The sequence below is a fragment of the Mytilus californianus genome, unplaced genomic scaffold (genome assembly GCF_021869535.1).
Source record: "Mytilus californianus isolate M0D057914Y unplaced genomic scaffold, xbMytCali1.0.p SCAF_12, whole genome shotgun sequence".
In the NCBI taxonomy this organism is placed as follows: domain Eukaryota; kingdom Metazoa; phylum Mollusca; class Bivalvia; order Mytilida; family Mytilidae; genus Mytilus; species Mytilus californianus.
The window spans coordinates 52,084,844-52,110,079 of record NW_026262604.1 but is presented as its reverse complement, the minus strand read 5'-3'; the positions used below and the strand labels follow the sequence as shown (position 1 = coordinate 52,110,079).

The window sequence follows — 25,236 nt, the reverse complement described above, 5'->3', positions numbered from 1 at the left end:
GTTCAGAATGTTGAGCTTTACCATTTGTTCGTATACGTCAATACTGTTAGATGACTTCTTATAGGTGTTTTTGCCTTTAAATGACAAATGTTACCCTTTTTCTTGTTTTCGTCTATTATCTTGAAAACTATAATAATTAGAGAGAAACTTTAAATTGCAAAAATGATCAGCAAGACAAGTTCTACAAATAAGTTCAATAATCGAAATCGTCAGTCGACTCCTAATTAGAGTTATTGGTCTTTGATGACGATTTTAACCATTTTTTGCGTTTTTGTCTCACATCGTAAAAATCTTTTTAGATAGATAGAAACTTGAATAAGCAAACATGATAAGCAAGACAGGAGCTACAATTAAAACAATAAGGAGGAAATTGTTCGACGACTCCTCATTGCAGTAATTGCCCTTTAATGACGATTTTTACAATTTTTTTGGCATATTGCCTTATGTGATAAAAATTATAATAGATAAATAGACACTTTTAATCACAAAAATGATCAACAAGGCAAGATCTACTTACAAGTCAAATTTTGACGATATAGTTAGTAGACTGTCACTCTTTATAGGAGTGATTGCCCTTTATATGAGTTTTTTTTTACCATTTGTCTTGTTTTCAGCAAAACTAAACAAGATAGAGAAAAACTTAACAGACTAAATGATCAGCAAAACAAGATCAACAAAACAGAGATTTTTGTCATGAATTCTATTCTCGTCTACAATATTAGAAAGTGTCCTTTGTTGAATATGCACAAGACCAAGGTGAGCTGCAAAGGCTCTTAAGAGCCTCTAGTTTGGACTTACCTTCATCAGAAACGCTCAAACCTAAACACTGAAATTTTAGACTTATGCACAGAAACTCAGGATTAAGCAACACGAATCCAATTTATATATAGCTGCGGAACCGTAGCTCATAGGTCCTTATGATATATTTTGACAATTTGCGGACCATAGAGCTACGGATTTTTCCTATTTCAAAACGTTCGGAATTGCGACCCCGGTTCACCTATTTTCCATTTTTTTTTAATTATTTATCACTATTGTATAGCTAGTCAATGTATACAGGTCGTTTTGTAAGATATTTTTTTACGATATGACATACCTATTTATGCTATAATAGAGATTTCCAATAAAATGACATTACTCGACATAACCAACCTATCTGACCGTATCTCGGCCTCTTTCATTGAAGGATGACGGAGGGGAGTATAGACTGGATGAATATATCGTTATATAAGTGCCTATAAATAGCAACACATGACATACACATCTATGGGAGTGTGGATTAATCAGTACAGAGATTAATACAATTACACATAAAATTATAGATTGCCTAACAATGTAATTTTAACACACAATTTAGTATGTAAATATTAGAATGTTTAAAATATTTACAAAACAATAAAAATAAACGCAATACTTCGCTAGACAAACTAGCTTTATCAAGCGTGCATCTATCCAGGTGAAATCGGGTGTAGATGATATGAAACTTTTGCAGCTCAATGTACATGTTGCACATGAATTAAGCTGCCTTGTAAATAATACATAACGTGGATGAAGTTCAAGATTATATACAAAATTTGTGGTTGAAGTTTGCTACGTCCATAGGCCAATATTACAGGATAAAAACAACGATGCTGTGTATTAAATTATTCTATATCTTTCCTGTATCTCTTCTCGTCTTTTTCGTTAAGACCATCCGGTTCTAAAGTGTGGAGATGGTGGATCCAAAAGTTTTCTCTTGTCCTTCTCGCCGTGGTGTCCCACTCGGTGTTGACTTCTATGATTTGGAAAGTTACATTATCAAAAGGATGTTTCTTTGAGCGAAGATGTCTTGTGAGAAGACAATTTTTGTTGGTTTTGTACCATGAACGATAGTTATTGAGCCGAATATTGAATTTATCCATTGTTTCTCCCACATACTGAATGCCACAAGTGTTACATGTTAGTATATACATTGAGTTCTCCGTTTTACAGTTGGAATTTGAGTAGATGGTATAATTTTGTTTAGTAACGGAGCTGATGAAAGATCTGCTTGTATTGGCAGCTTTACAACATAAGCAATTCCTTCGACCACATTATTTGTAGCAACCGGGAGGTGGAGTAGGCTGCTTTGCTAATACAGATGTCACTAATTTGTCACGGATGTTTTTATGTCTTCTGAAGGCCATGACTGGTGGTGAGGAAAATACTTTCTTTAGATTTGAGTCATTTTCTATAATTTTCCAATGCTTCTGAACAATGAATGACACATTTTTAAAATCAGGATGGTAAGTGAGTACAAGAGGTGTTCTGTTGACTTCTTTATTCTTATCCTTGTACTCTAGAAGTTCTTGGCTACTAGTTTTGTTTGCTCTTTCGATAGCTGTATCAATGATGTTGTTATTGTATCCTCGAACAACTAGATGTTTACGTAGTTGTCCAAATCTAGCATTTTGCTTATTTTCAGTAGAGCATATTCTCTTGATTCGCAATGCCTGGCTGAATGGGATACCACGGGAGCAGTGTTTAGGATGGCAACTTTTAGGAGAAAGGAATTGATGTTTGTCGGTTTTTGTGGCATGAAGGTCCGTCATAATGGTTCCGTTCTGGATGAAACTCGTAGTATCAAGGAAGTTTATTTTCTCCATAGATGTATGTAAATTTAATTGAATGGTGGAAAAAGTTACAGTGTTCTAGAAATTCATTAAGATGGTCTTGCGAGTTTGTCCATTTAAAATCAATATCGTTAATGAATCTAAACCACGATAATGGCTGGTATGGAGCACTAGCCAAGAGGCGTTTTTCGAGTTGGCCCATAAATATGTTGGCATATGACGGGGCCATTTTTGTGCCCATACTAGTGCCGTCTATCTGGAGATAGTATTATACCGTTATATATATATATGCACACGTATACAAATTGCGGTTTTTATCCAACGCAATCATAAGTTTGAACGTTGTTTTCAATTTAGACTTGTTTATATTTTTTCGTTTGGGCTTGTATTATATTTGCCTTCGGGTTTATATGATCCGTTCATCCTATTTTGAGTCTATCCTAAATTGAGGTAAATTATATGGCCTTCGAAATACCGTTTTGATTCCTAACATCACTGAAGAGACATTAATTGTTGAAATCCAGATATGGTGTACCAAAAGTTTTTGCATCTTTTGTTTGCGGTATACCATTTTTTCCGCAAGTTTATTGTTTTCTGTTTGGTATTAAATTTATAATTAAGATCCATTTATTACATCGGATGATCCGTTTATTTGGCAATCGCCTATGGCAGTCAGCAGGGTTTAAGAACATTTGTTGTTCGACCTGTTAGTCAAATGCGTTTTGTTAAAATATACTTTTTCACTTTTTTGAATTTTTGGAAAATGTTGTTTGTGCTGTATTTAGACCCCTCTAACAAGAAATTTGTTTTGCATTCACACGTATAAAAATTGCGGTTTTTATCCAACGCAATCATAGGTTTGAACGTTGTTTTCAATTTAGACTTGTTTATATATATATATATATAGATATATACTAAAGACATCCATCAAAGCATTTGTGAGGAAAGTATAGAAAATCGCAACTACGGTACCATTCTTGCAGAACAATAGTCAACAACGACAGATCACGTATAGACACCGGCGTTTTCCCAATATTTAAGCTAGAATTAACTAGAATGTATAATTCTCGATTCGAACAGTTTTCGTTATGATCAATTTGAAAAGGACATAGTAATGATCTTAAAAAATGCAGTTATCTCGGGCTTGCCAGGCCATTAACAAGGCATGTGCTTGCTTATCCTGTTAAATGATTATTTTGATGTTGCATTTAAATAAGCAATTGCAACAATCTGTATGACAACTAGAATATATCATCTTTGAAACATTCAACTTGAATATGTGGTTCCTCCCTTGAATCCTGGCGATATTACAATAGCAGCCGTGGACAATATTGAAAACAATCGTTACAATCAGCATTTTCTAAGTCTAACTTGACAAATTCGTCATAACCTTATGCTTTGAAATATATGCATTTCCCTTATTATCTCTGGTACTTTCACCTTTATATTATGCGCAAGCACAACTGTTCGTATTTTTGCTCTAGCTTAGTTTATAGTATATAATATATAAATATTGCTATAGAATAAGATACAATGTATTTCCTTAATGACAACCAAATATAACAATGCGTTTCATACTTACATCTTATAATTACCGTTTTATGAACATGCACTCTGTCAATTGTCTAACCAGAAATAAATGTATGCCAACCTGATACAATTAGTCAATTGTGCAACTCGGCAAACATATTTCTATCAGAACAAAGCATGTTTTTGTTTAAGGTCTTCATATACAAATTTAATCGTTGAGAATCTTATGTGATTGGTTAGAAAACAGTGGTCGAACAAGTGTTTAATCAAGGAAATATAGTATTTCATGAACAGCAGATTTTGTTTTAGAGGCTTTCATGCATCATGAGCAAGACATGTCCATTAAGTTACGGTAGGTGTACTTCTCATTCTTATGCAAAGATCCTGAAATAATTTTTTTTCCGATGAACGAGACCCCGATGAGAACTGTGTAACATTAAAAGAATAGAGTAACAAGAGGGAAATTGAGAGTCCATTTAACCATAACTGATCTGTAACATTAAAAAATGAACTGGACATGTTCATGCGAGATCAATAAGAGAATGATCAATCTGGGTGCATACAGATTTCCTTTTAAAACATTGTTGTGACGTCATTCTATTGTTGTACCCGTTCTTAATTTCAGTGATTGGACTATCATTTACCTGTACGAAACCATTATGCAACCTTTAACTATCCAATATTGTTAAGAATAACTCGCCTCTTTCTTAAAAATATCGGACAGCTGAAGGTAGCATAATTGATTCTTACAGGTAGGTGATAGTTCAAGGACTGAAAAAAAACTCAATTAATTCACACAATTTGTTTTATCATATGAAAAGAAATACAACGAAAGAACAAATGAAATTTACATTAAAACATTTTATGAAGGTCACCTTCAATTACAATAATTTCGTCACTCATTATGACGGTTTCTTTAAAAACAAACCTTTCAAATCGATTTTAACACAGCCAGCATCCGTACTTATTTCAAGGCTATTTTTCTCCATTTTTGGGTTGTCTCTTTAAGCATCAATTTGGTTGATAATGCTTGTTGTAAGTTTTGTTTTCTGGTGCTTGTAGGGCATTTCCTTTTGCAAAATATTTGTCATCGTCCGTTTTTGGACAAATCGACCTCTGGTGTTGCTCTCATTCTTCCTAATATCCTTTTCAGCTACAAATAAAATAATAAATACATTAATAAATAATGCTTTTAACGCTTGACAGATCATGTCGCACGAACAAGGACCACAATTAGAGTAATTTTATTATTATAATTAGGAGAAAATCATTCCTCTGAAGTAGATGTTTTACCAAATGTTGATGTGCAAGTCACATATTGTTCCTTGGACAAAATAGCTTATCAAGAATTTGATTAACAACCTAAACCTAACCCTGTATACAAAGTGCAAATCGAGAACTTGCTTCATGAACTAAGGGCTACAAAAGTTTTTTTTATAATTTTAAGGTGTCGGCGTTGATTTTCAACTTTTTTTAATTTAAAAAATCTGATACTATAGTCTGTATAGGAATATAATGTAAAACTTCGCCTATCGACGACGAATGTGGATAACAGAAAAAAGAAACACGTTACCACAGGTTAAAGAAATAAATCGTATGTCCGATTCTCACTTGTCCGTAGTGAACGATTTGTTAGAAACCTATGTACTATCTTGAAATTAAATAAAAACCTTGCTTGCATTGAATCGATTGAAAGGGGGAATACGGGGGGGGGGGGGGGGGGGGGGGCGTATTGATATTTCATTCCAATGTATTTATGACTAGTTGCAAACACTTAAAAAAGTGTGGATTGCAAAGATAGAACTGATTAAATGCAATACTTATACATTAAGCACAAAAACAAAGATATATACACTTGCAAGAAAGAAAGCGTAATTTTCAAAGGGAAACACAGAGGCAAAAGTTGTCAAAGGAATATTCAAACTCATGAAATCGAAAATATAAAAAAAAAACCCACAAGGGACAGCAATACGCAAAGAAAAGAGCGACACGAACCTTGCATAAAAGAGAGGAGTGGTATGCAGATATTCTCATGCAAGAAAACCGCGGAGTAGGGGTCAATTTTGGTGAACGAGGAAGGAAAGCGGGGCAAATTGAGAACTTTTGTTTTCAAGATGAATAGGTCTGATCGATTTCTTGATCAACACACATTTCATGGCGATAAATTGAGATATTATAACTATATAAATTCATTTTTACAAATACAAAATATATAATATTTTATCATTGATTGATTGATTGTTGGTTGCTTAACGTCCAGTGGCAAATATGTCATAAATGTTTAATCATAATTGTGTTAAATTTATTGAAATATTATAAGATTAAAGATGGAGAAATATGATGGAAACAAAAGAATATTAAATTGATTGCACGCTTATTATCTCTTCATTTGTGCTCATTATTATATTTTTATAGTGTTGTATTTGAAATAAAATCGACTGTGGTGCACTCGATATTGTTGAACATTTTATCTGCAACGTGAACCTGTCTTCAAGCTTCGTGTGTTTTTTCTATATTTCACTCATTCACCTCATAAGAAATAAAACTCCAGAAGGAATAAAGAAGAAATAGGAGAGGACTGCATTTAAACATATGTAGATTGTATAAAACTTGCCATTAGCTGCTATAACTATATCTTTCCCGTTGTCCGCATTGAAATCGGATATATCTAAAAACACATTTGATCTAAATCCAGTGTTTGAAACAACACAATCACTATATATACGACATCAATTTCTTCTTTTTTGCATTAAGAATATACTTTCATCGTCTTTATCTATTTTGAGACACCAAACGCATATGAAGGTATTCAGGGAAAATATATAATGTAGTCCTAGCGCACGCAAAAAGTATGATACACATGAACTGTGTCCTCATGTACGTGTAGCTATACATGTTGTTTACCTTCAGTTGTACTTTATTTTTGTCTATTGTTTAAGTTGAGCTACTGTTTAAAGGGGCCAACAGGAAGGACAATATTAATAATGTTTATCCATAAAACAATTTACACACTTGATGAAAATAAATCCTAACAAAAGTTTGTATTTGTTTGCTTTTTTCACCTTTTTTTACATGCTTAATAATGTTTTAAGTAAGATATAAGCCTCTAACATTCCATTCTGTAAAATATTGAACAGTTTGTCCAATATTTTTCAGAATGGATTGTTATCGGCTTATATCCCTTACATACTGCTTATTCGTTGATTCGTTGCTTGTTTCCTTCCAAATTATGGCTTCCAGTACCCGTGCGCTATATTCTGGCATTTAACTATCCAGTTAAAGTGTTGCAAACGTAATTTGAAAATGGAAAATTAATGTAGATTAATCCCATGCGTAGAATTACAGATTTGTAAAATGAGACGGTGGGGCAATCAGATTGACGATAAATGTCGCATAACTATAGCATTTAATGGTGTTTTGTCTAGAAATGGCCATTGTAATTAACAAGTTTCAATCCGCCTTTAAAATAATTAACGTGATCAGGTAAACCACAATATTTTCTGCATCAGGAACGTTTTAAAAGCAAACACAACACATTCTCAAAGCATGTGAAAGCTTAACATGTTTAAAGCGGGGAATGTTTCGACCTTTTATCCAGAGTGCTATTTCGAGTGGCTGTGGATGGCATATGCCATATGGACATTTATCACAAAGGTATCAGCATTTTGTAATGAGCTAATAAAATATGGTTAACAGATATAAAACGAATGTCACGGTAGATAAAGTTGCGCAAGGACAATTGTGTTATGTAAGGACTAAATGGACTGTCATTAAGAAACATTGTGAACCTTGCATAGAAAATATGTTGTTGTTTAGATGATAAAAAAGACGGAGAAGATACTTAGGCTTTCAAAAATCATTTGTAAAGCAAAGCCAGATACAAAAATGGATAACAAACGCAAAAAAGACTAACAGCAGTCAAGAAATCACTTCAATAAAAATTTAAATTTTGAGCAACACCAACCAAATTAAAAGCCGGGGATAATTTCAGGTGCTCAAGAAGGGTCAACAGTTCCCGTTCAACAAGTGACACTTGTCTATGTACTCTTGGTTAAATAGATTAATGAGTCATATCCAGTAATTAGGCATATATCATATAATAGTGGATTAATAAATGTCTCTTTTATAACCCTTAGAATCACAAAATTTAAAACATGTAAAAACCATCGGTACTTGTAAATTATACAAAACCTGAAATGCAATGCAATGAAATAAGGTTTCCCATGTCTGTACGATGAATAAACAAGACTGTCACTGTTTGACAACACAGACATTAAAATTAAAGAGCAAATAACACATCATTGAAAGCATAAACAACACAAGTCCCTTTGCATTTAAACTAGGGGTATTCGTAGGTGTTCCGGAAGGGAGTGTAGTTTCTGGCCAACTGGGAGCACACGTGATGCTACCATGATTACCGTTTGCAAGTAGAAATTTGGTAATAAGTCGTTTTTATTGATTATCTTGATGTTACTATAATCGAGGGAAAAGAAAGGATTGTGGCAAAGAGAAGTAAAACGTATTAATTATAATTTGTGATTCAGACGGTACCTCATGGTCAAACATATCCTAATGGCGTCCTGAAAACTTTCGAATGTTCCCATGTATAGGATCTTTGATTAAATTATCTTGCAAGCAGCATCCATGTATCATGGAAATACAATCTCTAGAATATTGTATGAATTGCAAAATGCAATTCGATAGAATACAAGCAAAGCCTTGTCTTAGTTTTGTTCATTTTTTATCTTTTTGGCGGCCATTTTGAAATGTTTTTTAAAGTCTTATATAACTGTCATGATGTTAAATTAAATAATATAAAATACTTACTAACATACTTCAATGGTTTCATAAAAGTTTAGTTTAATTTTAAATTTCAAAAACAGATTTGCGTTTTTTTTGTCATGTTGTATACCTTTCAGCTTTAACCTAACTGAAATAAGAGAACTATTCATGTTATCCTAGTGATAATTAACAAACTAGCGAACAATATGGCCGTTTGTCTGACAGCCAAAATATGTGTTATGTTCGAACATTATGTTTAAAATAGAATGCTATTGACCAATATGAGATATATTACTGTTTATCGTAAATTGACAATGTATGTCTACATTCAAGATAAATTAGGACAGCACGATACAGGTAAATTCTGAGGCAGAATAAAATGATTTCGATACAATGGATTTAAAAACGGAAAATATTAGAATTAAGGTTAAAACATTAATGCTTGTGGATTTCAGTCCTTTTAACTTTTTATTTTTATTTCAGAATTTCCATGTTAAGTCCAGCGCTTTTTGAATGAAATGTTTGATCTTGGTTACTCAGACATTTGAATGATAAAATAAATCTATCCCACAAATCAAAAATGAAATTGATCAGTTTATAGATTTAAGTTGTTTATAAACGTACGTCATTTAAAGAAAAAATCATTATGTCAAAACTGTATTTGAGCTCATGTCCCCTACGCCTTCAAAGATAGGTATTCAACTATTATCAAAACACTTCATTTTGATCGGTAAATCAAGAGAAAAGTGTTATGTCATCATGAAAAGTATGCCAGTCAAACAATTTAAGTCAACAAATGGTCTTCACTTAGCTGGAATTTGCCAAAACGTTTATTGTTAGCATCTAAAACATGAAGAAATATTTAACATACAATTTTCCACAAAATCGGTACAATATATTATGATGATTTATTTTTTTTTCTGTAGAGACGAGAAACGATTACAAAATATAGCTGTCAGATTTTTTTTCTTCGGCAGAAGTGTTACATAATGAATATCATTTATGTAGTTGATTTCCTTCATTGTTTTAAACTATCAAATGAGTGCTCAACATGGCTATGCTCAACCTGTTTAAGTTTTTCAACAACAATTTAGGATATTCATTATTTTACTTCCAATAAAAGGACTAAGTGATATCTCCATATATTTTGAGGAGTATTATTCTTATATCAACTGCACTAATTCCTATTGTATTCTAAAAAAACAACTAAATTACATTACAAGTATTTAACTTATTGGCAGCATTACTGGTGGTGACATACCAAATTAAAATACGACGTGTTCGTTATATAAAACTGTAAAGCAACGGATGCAGTATTTAATAAGTTTAACATACTTTGAAAGAGATAAGATTGATGAAAAAGCCACAATCATTTGTTAGCAGAAATACTAAAGATACAGTTAAGTCTGCCTCATATCTTGACTTACATCTAGAAATTGACAATGAGGGTCGGTTGAAAACAAAACTTTACGACAAAAGAGATGATTTCAGCTTCCTAATTGTGAACTTTCAATTTCTATGTAGCAACATTCCAGCAGCGCCTGCATACGGTGTATATATCTCCCAATTGATACGATATTCCCGGGCTTGTGTTTCCTATCATGATTTCCTTGATAGAGGATTGCTGCTCACATGGAAGCTATTAAACCAAGAGTTTCAAATGGTGAAGTTGAAATCATCCCTTCGTAAATTTTACGGACGCCATCACGAGTTGGTTGACCGTTATGGAATAACCGTTTCACAGATGATATCGGATATGTTCCTTAAGTCGTAACTTCAATACCCTTCCCTTTTCACGAATGTGACTTACCGAATTAGACTATTTACCGGATTTGTAATAACATAAGCAATACGACGGGTGCCACATGTGGAGCAGGATCTGCTTACCCTTCCGGAGCACCTGAGATCACCCCCAGTTTTTGGTGGGGTTCGTGTTGCTTAGTCTTTAGTTTTCTATGTTGTGTCATCTGAACTATTATTGTCTGTTTGTCTTTTTATTTTTGGCCATGGCGTTGTCAGTTTGTTTTTGATCTATGAGTTTGACTGTCCCTCTGGTATCTTTCGTCCCACTTGTTAAATATATTTGTACGATTAGCCTGTCTTACATATGAAATAGCAAGTTTGGAAACATTTCATTGTCGGAAGATAATTATAATGCTAAATAGGAATCAAAGTATCATCTTTTATTCTATTAAGCTGAATAAGTGTAAATAGATGACACAGTAATGATTTCATTAAAAGCAATTAGTTTTGGTCTAAGTTAATATCTTCGTTTATTATATTTTAATAGACTAAACATGAAAAAGATAATGTCATAACTCTTTTTGAATGGTTTAAGGCTGTGAGATCATCTTTGATGCATATCTTGATAATCATTTCTAACTGCTTACAGTTTCTGTCTTTTAAATATAGATATTTAGATAGTGTAAAGTAGACTGAAATTGGTTAAAATTGTCATAATTTTATTTTCAATGTGGCCCTAACCGACTTCTATACGAAACACTTCCGTGATTGATACAAATTATTCTAAGTTCAGATTGGTAGCAATAATTATGAATATTGTTAACTATAAGCTTTTTAAAGAATATGCTAATGAGGATTAATTTGCCATCAGTATTAGCAAATTTTCCACCATAAATCTGTTCAGATGACGATACCCGATTACTTTAAAGATAGAACTACACCTGTCATTTCGAAAACCTACACAAAACCTATTGCTTTGAAAATTTCAAACACAAGAAGGTATTAAATTGCCTTGCCCTCAAGGATGTAAAATCCGAACCTCCTGATAATTCTTTTGCATCGTGGCCATAGCAAAAATAGTCCCGCAGGTCATGTTATTACTGGAAACTTTGGCATCGTAAACAACATACAACTTAGAAAGCTTGACATATCTGATCCCACAACCCACGAACTAAAAGAGCAACTACAGGTCACTGATAGATGCAGTTGACGGTTATACCAGAAAATGGGTTACTGGACACTTTATCTGAATGGATAAAAAATGTTTGTTCATGCATTCAGAAGCGCAATTAAAATCTACGATGTACAACGAGATCACGAATTTCTGACCCTTTCAAGAAGAAACCAAGTTCTGCATATCATACCCCCCCCCCCCTTTTTAAGACAAATATGTTGTTGTTCCAGCAAACAAATCCTCTGACACTTTAGCTTTCATGTGTAAAGGCAGTTAAATGGAATGTCTCACAAAAAAAATTCGAACTAAAGGGAAAACTGGGAACTCCACATTAACATTTTCTTTTTGGTCATATAGCTCTTCAACTGTTTTGGTTCTTGGCTTTCACATATTTGGTTTTGAATGTTCCTTATGAAGGGAAATCCCAAAAATAGCGTCGACCATTTGCAATATTTTAAGTGTAATTCTCATTTTTTAAAGCAATGGGTCAATACCGCTATTGGTTGACTATCAGTCCACGAGGGTATCGTAAGCTCAGAAGTCAGTACTTCGGTACTGACATGATTTATAGCATACCCTTCTGAAATTGTCCGTTTATAAATTTATAAATTTTGAAACTGTTCCGGTTCTTATACATCCTTTCCTTTTACACATTTGGCTTTGAGTGTTCCCGTAGAAAGTAAATCCAGGAAAGCGCTTCGAACGTATGCAACTTTAAGCATTGAGTCGATACCGCTACGGATCAGTCCCCGAGGGTAGCATCAGCTCTTGATGCTAGCCTAAACAACTTTTCAAAGTTCTAACCACTTTTGTTCAACCAGCAGTATACATCAGATGTGGATTTCTGTGTCATTTGGTCACTTGTGGAGAATTGTCTCATTGGCAATCATACCACATCTTCTTATTTTAATATTACAATAAAAAATTGAAAGATCTACTTTAATCACAATCCTCACAATTTCACAGTATTATCAAAAGCATTGATTTTTCTACACGTTACACTACTATTCCGAATGCTCAACTGTGTTTGGTCCTGAAAAATATTACTTTGTGGGAAATCATATAATTCCAACGATAGATAATTATATACCGAAAATGGAATTATCAGAATGTTGGACATTTTGATCAATAACATATGTGTTGAGTTTGGTGGAATAATATTTTAGCAGACAGTCGGTATTCCAAAAAAGTACTAATCGCGCACCATTACTGGCCGACTGGTTTTTGTACTCAAATGAAACATGATGTATTCCAAAGACAAAAAGAACAAGTATCTTGCAAATTCCTTTATATTTTTATTTGCAGATATATTGATGGTGATCTATCACTGAATAATCCACATTTCAATGAGTGCTTACATCTCATATTTCCTAATGAACTTTAAATCAAGGTTACTATCGAAATTGACGGTCTGCTTTATATCTTGATCTTTTCCTCGTTATCAACACAGTTGGTCGACTTCAATATATAATCTTTCACAAACATGATGTTTTGAACAATCCAATCCCATTTCTCAGCATCAAAATGCATGCCCTCTGCTCCATCATTAGGCGTTTACATAAGTCTAATGTAATAGGTTACATTCGGAGAAAAGGAGGACGGGATATTGGTTACAGATTGATTGATCGATATGATGTATCTGTATCTTAACTCAATAGCGGTCTTAGATATCTAGATATCAATTGAGTCGTCTTATCTGTAGATTAACCAATTTTGTCCTATTCCCCATTGTGATACTGTTACTGAGTTAAGGAGACGTTTACTAAACTGTCGAAACAACCGGTCTGACTCCTGTTGGAGTTTATGCGATTCCTTTGGTTTCGGTTTGATAGCTTGATTCGTCTCATCCGAATGGAAATACGCACTTTTGATATCTTTAAACTACTGTAGCCTTAAAAGGTCTTTTCTATGTGAAATTTCAATCAAAAACTAGTATTCATATCTTCCGAATTTTCCTTCACTATACTCGGTACCAAAATTGCATATTAAGTATTTCTAGAAAAACGTTATATTGCTGTGTCTTGCACTTTTTGCTTTACATTTGAAAGACGTGTAATTTTTTTATAAACCATCGCTACTCCCATTGGAACCAACTGTGCTCGTCTTCATGCCGACTTGCTCGTTTATTCATATAAGGTAGACGTCATATAGGAGCTTCTCATGAAAAATTAAAATTAGTTAACCTTATCCTCTAACTTCACGTTCTGCGATATAAATGATGTTTTCTTTAAATAAATCAACGTTTTATTACTTCGTTAACAGCATATCACAATGACATTGAACTGAAGAAGTTACATATGCAGTTAAATCTGCTTCAAGTCTTGACTGTAAACTAGATATTGACAGTGAGAGTCGGATAAGAACTAAATTTCACGACAAAAGAGATAACTTTCCTATTAACCTTCCATTACTAAGTAGCAACATTCCATCAGCGCCTGTATATATCTCCCAGTTGGTGCTTTACTCTACAAATTGTACTACATATCATGATTTTCTTGATAGAGGGTTGCTTTTACACCAAGAGTTCAAAGTAGTATAGTTGAAGTCATACATTCGAGGTTTTACGGAAGTCATCAAGTTTTAGTTGACAGTTTTTATGGAATATTTGTGTCACAGATTATCACTGTGTCGTCCACTTTAAGACGATTGTGACGGATGTCATTCTTAAGCAGGATCTTCCTACCTTTCTGGAACATCTGAGATCAAATCAGTTTTATAGGGCTCGTATAGCTGAGTATTGTTTTTTGCGTCCTTTCCACGTTTTCTTCGTTTTTAGCCATAATTTAGTTGATCTCTCTTGTATCTTCTGCCTCTTTGTTTTTCTTTGTTCATTGCGTTCTGTTTTTTGTAAGTTTATTAAGAAAAAAACTTTTTGTAATTGTAATAAAAATCGTAAAAAATTGTCCTTCTATATTTATACTGGAAACGAGTCAGTACAATCATGAAAAAAATTGTTTTAAATTGATTTAAAACAACGACATTGGAACAAATTCATCTAGTATCCTTCTGTTCACATTTCGATTGGCTACTAATATCTTATCGATACGCATATGAAAGGAGATAATTTACATAACTTGTATTCCCGGCAGTGATATGACCAATAAAGGACATTGTACCATTCTTAAATAATATGTTTTCAAATTGAAAATATATTAAGAAACAACTAAGGATCCAGTTTACTAAGGCAATATCAGATTCTTAATGTTGTGTTGTTAACTGGCTGTTTCTGTATTGGCCGCGTAATAGATTCGAGGTATGCAGTATTGGCCATGAGACTTGTACAGCTGGTTCATTACTCTTTTATCAAATGATTATAATTCTCCTATTAAACTAAGAAAGTTTTCGTGAAATAGATACAGGAACTTAGATATTTCAACCATTTTTACTCTTTAATCGTTTGCATTCTGATCATCTATAGTTTTACTTGGAAAGGCTGTGGAAGACTTCCGTTGCAAATAGTTCTAAAACACGGATCAAAACATGATTTACCTTTTCTTTTGTCATTTGTAGTTACAAAATATGATACACAGAGTATCTTTCGCATATGATACGAAAAGCTGTGGAAATATCAATTTTAGAAAGTTTGTTATAAATTATGTCAGTACGGAATTGTGTTGACTCTGAAAACTAGTAAGGCTATTTAATCGTTTTTAATAACTGAACATTTAATATAATTATCATCATTTTTTATCTATAGATTTTTTTTAAGTATTCATGATAAATTCACTTTCTGAATATCCTGTTTTATGTACACTTATAATATAAATCGCCAAACTCAAACATAAATGAATTACTTAATAAATAAAACAACAAATGAAAAAGATAAGTGTGACTACAGATGAAGTGAAACAGCCTCAATATTCATTACATTAAATATTTTCGAACTAATGTCGCTTCACTATAAATTCAGACATGCACATCCAATAAAACCATATGAAGTATACACAACCTTTCCTATCAACAAAAGAGGGAAACAAACTTATCAATATAAGTTAATATAGTTATATACCCACATTAACAATAATCAATTCAAAAAGGGTGGGTGGATGTGTAAACACAAACAAGAAATGCTGCTACGTATACCATAGGCAAATGTAATAACTTTGATTTCTCAAACTAACCCTTAAGTTATACTCAGTCATGCTTTTACGAATCCCATGAGCTGCATATACCCGTAAAAGCCGCATTGCGGGTACATGTCATCCAATCATAACTAACATAAACACAAACCATATGCCTAGTATAAAAAAAATACAATGACGATCGACTGTCTAGAATTAAAACTTGATTTAAACAGCATGTAAAGATTGATTTTTGTCAATGAAAACGTAATTGAGAAGTTAGCGTGTTAAGGGCTCTAACACCACACTGAGTTTAGCTCAATGTGAACATAGCCTTAGCTTTAAGTACATGTATATGTAGAAGTCGACCTTCTTGTCTTATGTTCAAGTTGATAGTTACAAATGCGTTGATTCTTTAAACAAATGTTTGTACCAATGGTTAGAGGGTAATTGGTTACGTTACATATCTATGTATTTGTTTATCCAAAGAATTTTAAGCAAACGCTCTATACTCACCAATCCTGTAATCTATGATAATGACCAACGAAAATTGCTTATACAACAGCTTATATCTATCAACTGTAAAAGCCTTCATTTTTGTACGTATCTGTCCAACAAGTGTTCTGACACGAAAAATGGGTATGGTAATGCATAACCATATCTAACTGGAAAAAGTTTTATGTACAATGATGAATTTAAGGCAGTTTATAGTTCGTTTCTTCTGTTTCTTTACCCTTAAGCGTTTTTATTCTAACTGAAACAAATAAACTTCTTTTTCATTTGATTGATATTATATATGCCTTAAAAGCATGTTTGAATTTGTCAAATAAAAAAAGACATCCCAAGTCAGGAGCCTCTGGCCTTTATTAGTCTTGTATCATTTTTTAATTTTAGTTTCCTGTGTATAATTTGGAGTTTAGTATGACGTCCATTATCACTGAACTAGTATACATATTTGTTTAGGGGCCAGCTGAAGGACGCCTCCGGGTGCGGGAGTTTCTCGCTGCATTAAAGACCCATTGGTGGTCTTCGGCTGTTGTCTGCTCTATGGTCGGGTCGTTTTCTCTTTGACACATTCCCCATTTCCATTCTCAATTTTATTAAGAAATCAAATCCCGAACATTTCTTATTGTAGCGTGTTTGGCCAGGAAGAAGGATCTACCGAATGTAAGCCCTTTCTTTATAACCCATTTGGGCATCGAACCACAACCTCTTGAATTTGACTTGCTCAACCTTATATGTGACAATTCATTTCAGGTAATAAAATCAGAAAGAAAATCGTCACTGTTTTGGAAAGCAGGATCGTCATAAAGTGCCAGTTGTTGTTCATTAGCTTCGTCGAAGCACACTCGTTTCCATACCATTTTTATAAAAAAAACTTTGAGTTAACAATTGTATATGAAAGGCAAATGAAGGTCTTTACAAAGTTATTTGTTGTCTCGTCATATACAAGACAAAACTTTTTGCGTCCCAATTATGGTTGAAAAACTTATTTACTCCGTCTATACCGCCGTCGGTACCAGTTAAACTTGCCGCATATCCGGGATTATAGTCCTAATCCCCCGAAATTTCTTTTAAATACAAATAAGAAGGAAATTAATTCAATAATGGTTCTACTAGTTTTATGCCAATAACAATTCAAATCAACAACACCAAATGATAAAGGGTACCTAGCTAAGGCAAACCTATTGAAATAAACAACCTCTGATATAAAGTTGTTGTTTTATTGTACTTGTTAATAATTATATCAACGTCTTGTAACCCGTTTTATGGTAAAAAAACGAATAACAAAAGTATTTTAAATCTTGCATTATCCTACATAATATGTGTAGTACAAACTTATTGCATATTATTCGTTGAAAGTCAATTTTTAAATAAGACACTTGACACGCAAAAATGTCTTAATACATACAATGTATGTTGAAAGTACTGTAGGAACTGTGTATTTTTCAAGTTAAAATGCTCTGAAGGTAAACACACAAGCACTTCAAAGGTATACATTATTTCCTCGCCTGTTAGTGTTACAAAATGCTGAATCTGTTGAAATTGATAGTCTTGTGTTTGTCTCCTTCTTTCTATAAGTAGTCATTCTTTGTCGAAAGTTTGTGCAACTATAATCATTATTAAACATTTCCTGCATGCAGATTTATATATTTTTGTAGATCTGAGTTCTTTGAGAAGAGTAAAGAACCAACTTTTGCTCTTCCTTACTGAACTCTAACCATTGTCCAAAATATATTTTGGACTGTTTCTTTTTGTTACAGTCAACTTGATAATAATTTTAAGTCAAGCATTATAACCTTGACTTGGAATTTCAGCTTTTTTTTAAAATTATGCAAAGACTTTGCCAAAAATGCGTCTATTTTTTTTTACAAAAACAAAAACAAAAAAAAAACTTTCGAAGTATGTATTAATTCACAATTGTCTGAAATTACGCGTCGTTTTTGAATTCCTTCTTTGAATAATAAATTCCTCATTTTATTTATAGTGCTATTTTTAAGCTTTAAGTTTGGTCAATTTCGGGGAGACGTCACTTATTTAAAACATAGATAAAACATCGATTTTATGAATATGAAAAGGCCCATTTATATAATCAATGTTTGATATATGAACGAGTCAAATAAAATGTTTGAACATTTATGTCACGGAGAACAGTAGGATAAACACACAGGCAAGAAATAAAAGTAAGTTATTTTTCGAAAAGTTTATTAAATAGCAGTGTTTTAAAAAGTTCTATTTTAAAATTAGTATTTGTATATAATTTATACAAATGATTAAAGGAATTTGTGATTTAAATCCAAAATTAGATTAAATTTTCGATTAATTTTATTGAGTTTACGTTTATAATAGATAACAAGGGTTTAAAATTAAAATACATTGGTTTTGTAGAAATATAATTTTTATTAATAATGGATCAAATGTTTTTCGATAGTTTTTTTAAATCACTTTTCTGACCTATATTTAAATTTAAGTTAAGGAAAAAAACCTGGGTTATGGAAGATGATTATTAAAAATGTTTAGACGTAACTCGTCCGTTTGAACATAGTAGTCAATGAAACGAGAGATTTAAGCAACTATGTAACCTATATGTTAGTTACATTTGAAAGTGAGGATGATGCAACAGCATCAAAGAAAATTTTAAATATGTGACTCCACCTAGCGTTATATTTTTGTTTTATAAAATTCAAAGATCAATAGCTTAAAAGCCAGGCAATAGTTGTATATACACACATCTTAAACAATATTTTTAGGGGTTTAGGGAATGACTCTCGGCATCATAAATAAAAAAAATTTGGGAGGTTTAGTTGAAAAATGTAGATTGAACAAAGTTGTTTCATTGCTTAGCGATTACATACCTGTGCACATAAAGAATACCAATATAGTGATGGATTGTCTGTTTATAATGGGAGACATTCGAACTTGAATTTGATATTGTTTAAGGGAACGTTGTTGTTGATGTGGGAAGTATACGGCACAAGTTGATATGTCAATTCGTAACAGGGGTAATCATCTTCTAATAAAATTGAGAATGGAAACGGGGAATGCGTCAAAGAGATAACAACCCGACCAAAGAGCAGAAAATAGCCCAATGCCACCAATGGGTCTTCAATTCAGTTACAAAAATCCCGAACTCGGAGGCGGTCTTCAGCTAGCCCCTAAACAATAATGTATACTAGTTCGTCTTATGAATATATATTCACTGATTTTCTGTATTGACTTGATTTTGCATTTAATTATACTACAAAGAAAGACTGTAGGAGGGATTACAGAAAAACATATCTGAATTGTGTTTATTATTTTTATTTCTATTTTCGAACGTCAAGAAGCCAAATTGTTTATGAAGAGTTTTATACATAAGGAATATGTGTGAATTCAAAGGTTTATAATTGTTACAGAAACGTTTTGTGTGAATTATTTACAATTTACACACTTTTTAGCTTCACATAATCGTTGTAGGATGGTTTTATTGAACAAAGTGGTAAATTTATATTTTTAACTTTCACTTCTCAAAAAAATGATTTTTTTATATAAATGAGTTAATACCCAGCAGGCGCACAACGTTGAAAATATGTTGAAATTTGGTTGTAGCGTTGATCAACGTAAAATCAACGTTGTATCAACGTCAATCCTATCAACGTTTAAATCACGTTGTTGAATCAACGTTGATCTGTGGTTAGAAATATCAACGTTGAACTTTCAACGTTGAATCAACATTGAATTTGAGTTGATGCTTTCAATGCTTTAATTGGTTGAAAATATAACGTTGATAAAAGGTTTAGTTTAGGTTGATGACTTTAAGTGTCGACCAAAGTATCATACAAGATGAGATTGAACCAAGTTTGTACAGTCCTTTTTGCTAAAATAATCACTTTTTATTTATATTGGTTTACTGATGTTTTTGAATAAATTCTATTATTACTGTTGCATATATAAATTAATCTTTAAATTGCGATAAAATATTATAATTACTCGAAACGGATATCTTTTTCTGATTGGCGCATGCGTATGAGGCCGACATTTCGAAATTATTTGCGCCAATTTGATTACCACATCAAGTTAACAGTTGCTCTCAGCAGTGCAAAGTAAGTATAATTTTTATTTGTTGTTTGATTTGATAATAGTTATATGATAATTTAATGTATACAATAGTGTAGCTGTAATTATATGAGTATAGTGATTTAAGCAGATCAGAAATAATTTATAATTATACACGTAGTTGTCATATTCCAGCAGATAAGGTACACACATATTCGTTTAGGTCTCTGGGAACATCAATGTTGACCTTAAGATATATTTGTACATTTATTGGGTGAGGCAACTTATTATGTAAAGTCTTGAAAAAGAGGGAGTGTGTTTATGAACAATGATTAGGTAATTAAAAACAAAAGCGTATGGCAAAGAATTCTAGCATTGCAGATATGGGGAGGGTGGAGTCAAAATTTATCATGGAACATCGGATGAAATTGAAGAATTTATTCGTCTGGCAAAGAATGATAATCAATTATTGAAGTTCACATATGTTCTTTTACATGTTTTATATGTTGATATAATTAAAAGTCAAAGAATTACAACACATGGCATTCTTGACCTTGCAACACATTTAAAACAAACAAATACTTTTCTCTGGGTCAGAATTAATAGGTGTCACTCACAGCATGTATTCCGAGGATTTATTATTGAAGAAGTACGGCAGATAAGAAACATGTGTGACCATAACAAATTAATACACAATGATCTGACTAATTTCAAAGGTGTTTATATGATAACGTCGAAATAGATGTTCTTTCAGTTGATCGTATTGAATTATTACAGCGCAAAAAAACCAAGGAAATAGAAAATATTCCTTAAGTTTCAATATCTAAACTTAATCCATATGCATGTTAACATAAACTTGAATAAGACGTAACACAAAAGACTGGAATGTATTGAAGTTTGAAGAAAAATGTAAACACAGGTTTACAAAGTTCAAAGTTGAACTACTTCTTGCGTTTAGCAACCATGCCGAAAGTATCTATTGATGAAGAATTTAGATGTAAAAAGACATATATATATTAATATAGTTAATTATACGGGAATAATATTTATTTTGAATTATATTAAAGTAAAGCATTTTAAGATGACCATCCAAAGCTTTATATATCTGCTGAAACACTAAAAAAAAGTATATATAGGGACATTTTTGTATCTTAAGAGGACTGACTCTCAAGATCTCGGTGCTTGTGGTGCATTATTGTTTCGCAAGATGAGTGACTGTCAAGATCTTGGTGCTTGTGGTGCATTTTTGTATCTCAAGATGAGTGACTGTCAAGATCTCGGTGCTTGTGATGCATTATTGATTCTCAAGATAAGTGACTGTCAGGATCTTGTTGCCTGTGGTGCATTATTGTTTCTCAAGATATGTGATGGTCAAGATAAATAAAATTGAAACCCCATTAGCGTATTGTGAGATCTTCAAACTATAATTTAGGATTAAAATAAGTTATAATTAAAGCCCTTGATTCTCAGAGGCAGAGCTGGGGACGGTGCCGGGCACCCCTTTTGAGGAAAAAAATGGTTGATTATATAAGGAATCAATGAAACATGACTGGAGCGGCCCCCCTTATGCAGTCAGTGGACCCCCATATGAAAATTTTTGGATCTGCTACGGATTCCAGAATCTTGTAGGATTATGGAGGACAAATTTAACGTCATGCTACAATAAAAATAATTGAACCATTAGGTTTTCAAACAATTTATGAAAGATTTTTTGAAGTCAAAATTTTGTAAGCGTTTCACACATATGAAACTTTTTATTTTCAAGTTAAAGAGGGAGTTGACAATTTAGAAATGCTGCACTTAATTTTTTTTTTTTTTTTGTAGATGTCTTACAAATAAACCCGTGTCGGAAATTACATATTACCGGGTATAAAGAATAAACATGTCTTCGGTGATTCAAGCTAGTTTGAAATAATAAGAGGTGAGTATTGAAATAATATATATCATTGTTTTTCCATATTACAAATTGTGTGAGATTTTGTCACTTTGTCTCTAAAATCTTCGCTCTCAATAGATATTTAAAGAAATAACAATAGCATTGCACAGAGATTATTAGGGCCCCGCCAAATGGCGGACGCCCTATAGTGATCAGTCTGTCTGTCCGTCCGTAACACATTGTGTCCTCTCTATATCTAGAGAACCGTTATGATTTCAAAGTTTATACTTGACATGTATATTAACCAACACCAGAGGGTATGTCATAGTGTATGTACAACTTCCTAGGTCAAAGGTCAAGGTCAAAAACTTTGGTTTCAGTTGAGAACCCCATGTCCTATGGTAAAGATCGTGTCCGCTCTATATCTTGAGAACCGTTATGATTTCAAAGTTTATACTTGACATGTATATTAACAAACACCAGAGAGTGAGTCATAATGTATGAACAGCTTCCTATGTCAAAGGTCAAGGTCAAAAATTTTGGTTTCAGTTGACAACCCCATGTCATATGATAAAGATCGTGTCCGCTCTATATCTTGAGAACATTTATGATTTCAAAGTTTATACTTGACATGTATATAAACCAACACCAGAGGGTGTGTCATTATTTATGTACAACTTCCTAGGCCAAAGTTCAAGGTCAAAAACTTTATTTTCAGTTGACAACCCCATGTCCTATGGTAAAGATAAAAAAAATGTAATGCACATTATTCACAGCGGGGCCCACAGAGATGGCTCCCATCTCAATGATATCTAGTTTGTTCACATATAACAGTAGTATTCTTTATTAGAGCTGCATACTGATATTTACGAAATTATGATAAAGATAGCACAATATGTTTTTTTCTGTTGCAGATGCTGTAGTTACAAGTGATTAATGTGCAACAGAGACCACAATATGGAACTACTGTGCAAGATACCTAAAATATGCCCCTGTTATATCTGGGAATATGTCTAGCAGAAGGACTAAACTTTTACATAAAATTAATTGTTCAGTTTGTGTTTGTTTAAAATTGTAAGATGCTTATGTGAGCAACTTGTTATATAATTACTGTTTTATGTCACAAACATATTTTGTGTATTAACAGAATAGTTATAAGCACAACAAGATCCTGTCTATAAAGAAAAATAAAGTTAAAAAAAATGTATGCCAACTGACCTTACAATAAAGTTTCCGATTATCTATGCCTGGTAAGGTTAACATGGTTAAAATTGTTCCTGTTCTTCTTGTCAAGTGTTGAATAATAATCATCAGATTCAGAAATGAGTGGTCTCCTTACCAGTATTACCGAAACAAAGAGAATGACTTATTTTCCACTTGATCATAAAATGTAGAGAAATTTAAATAGAGAAATATTCGAACAGGCAAACATTTCAATGACATAAATATTGAATAATGCAACAGACTGCATGTGTACATCAACCACCGACGCATGACTACTCCCACTTAGTACATATAGTTTTGCGACCATTTTATTACACATAAAATGGTATTGATTGATATAATAAGGAGTAATGATTTCAGCTGTTATCAAACCTCAATTTAACCAATGTTCAACATCCTATTCTCAACATTGACCACATTTCTAGTTTCAACTTAAATTAACCCTAAAACAGTCTACCTGGACCCAAATCCTACCTATTTTCAACATACACTGACCACAGTTCAACCAGCTTTCGACCTGATTGCAACATACACTGACCACAGTTCAACCAACATTCGACATGTTTTCAGCATACATTGACCACAGTTCAACCAGCTTTCGACCTGATTTCAACATACACTGACCACAGTTCAACCAGCATTCGACCTGATTTCAACGTACACTTACTACAGTTCAACCAACATTCGACTTGATTTCAACATACACTAACCACAATTCAACCAGCAATCGACTTTTTTTCAGCATACACTGACCAAATTTAGACCAAAATTCAACCTATTTTCAACGTTGAAAGCTGACGTTGAATCAACGTTATGTTTTCAACGTCATATCAATTTTTTTTTATATATATTTGTCGTTTTTAATCTGTCAGTAATCAGGAAATACATTCTTAAAGACCAGATTGTCAGACAACAGAAAGGTAATCTCTCTTTAAAAGCTTTTTTTATTACGCTGTTACACAACTTCTTATCAAAGTATCCAAAATGAATACAGTACAGGTAAATGAACATTTAGGTTATTATTGCAATTGATGTATAAATCTGGGTTTGTTTTGTTGTTGTTTTATTCTTTTCTAGATAAAATGCAATGCCTATCAACTTCAATAAATAAAATAGTATTTTAACAATCTATATACGACATCTCCAGGATCAAGTGATGTAAGTATAAATGGCTCACTGAAAAGTTGTATAGACGGTATATTTTGGAAAGAGTGATCCTCATCCGTAAATTTAAATACAATGATCCACATAGAAATACATAAAATTGCATGTATTGTAGTCATCAACAATTCACTTTACATGTATAAATTAAGAAACAAACGCTTACAATAATAGAATACTTACCTTTCATAAATTTATAATTGCTTCACATAATTATTGAACATTATACCTTATTCAAACGGTAGATAATAACAATAGAAGAAGATACATTTTTGAAAATAGATTGTTATGCTAGGCCAGGTAGTCGTTTTGCATAAAAATAACAACAACAAAAAACAACATCAAAATTTCAAGTTTTCATAAGTATCGTATAATGTAAACGAAAGTATTAAATTATACTAATTGCACTCGGCATTGCACAATATCTTGTCTTTATGTAATGTTTACATGGAATAAATCATGACGTTCATGTATGAAATCTTCTCTCAGTGTAATTTCTCCAAGTTTGTAACTGAGTGACGGAAAAACTGTGTGTGAGATATTCGTAATAAGTATCCC

The 25,236-nt window shown here is 32.6% G+C and overlaps 1 long non-coding RNA gene across 1 annotated transcript; it reads left to right on the top strand.

The window, feature by feature from the left end:
- The first annotated feature begins 20,391 nt into the window (after positions 1-20,391).
- Positions 20,392-23,310, top strand: LOC127721982 (uncharacterized). The gene is made up of 3 exons (XR_007991561.1): positions 20,392-20,464; positions 22,242-22,338; positions 23,208-23,310. It is a non-coding gene; the product is annotated as an uncharacterized LOC127721982 (long non-coding RNA).
- Positions 23,311-25,236: the final 1,926 nt, after the last annotated feature.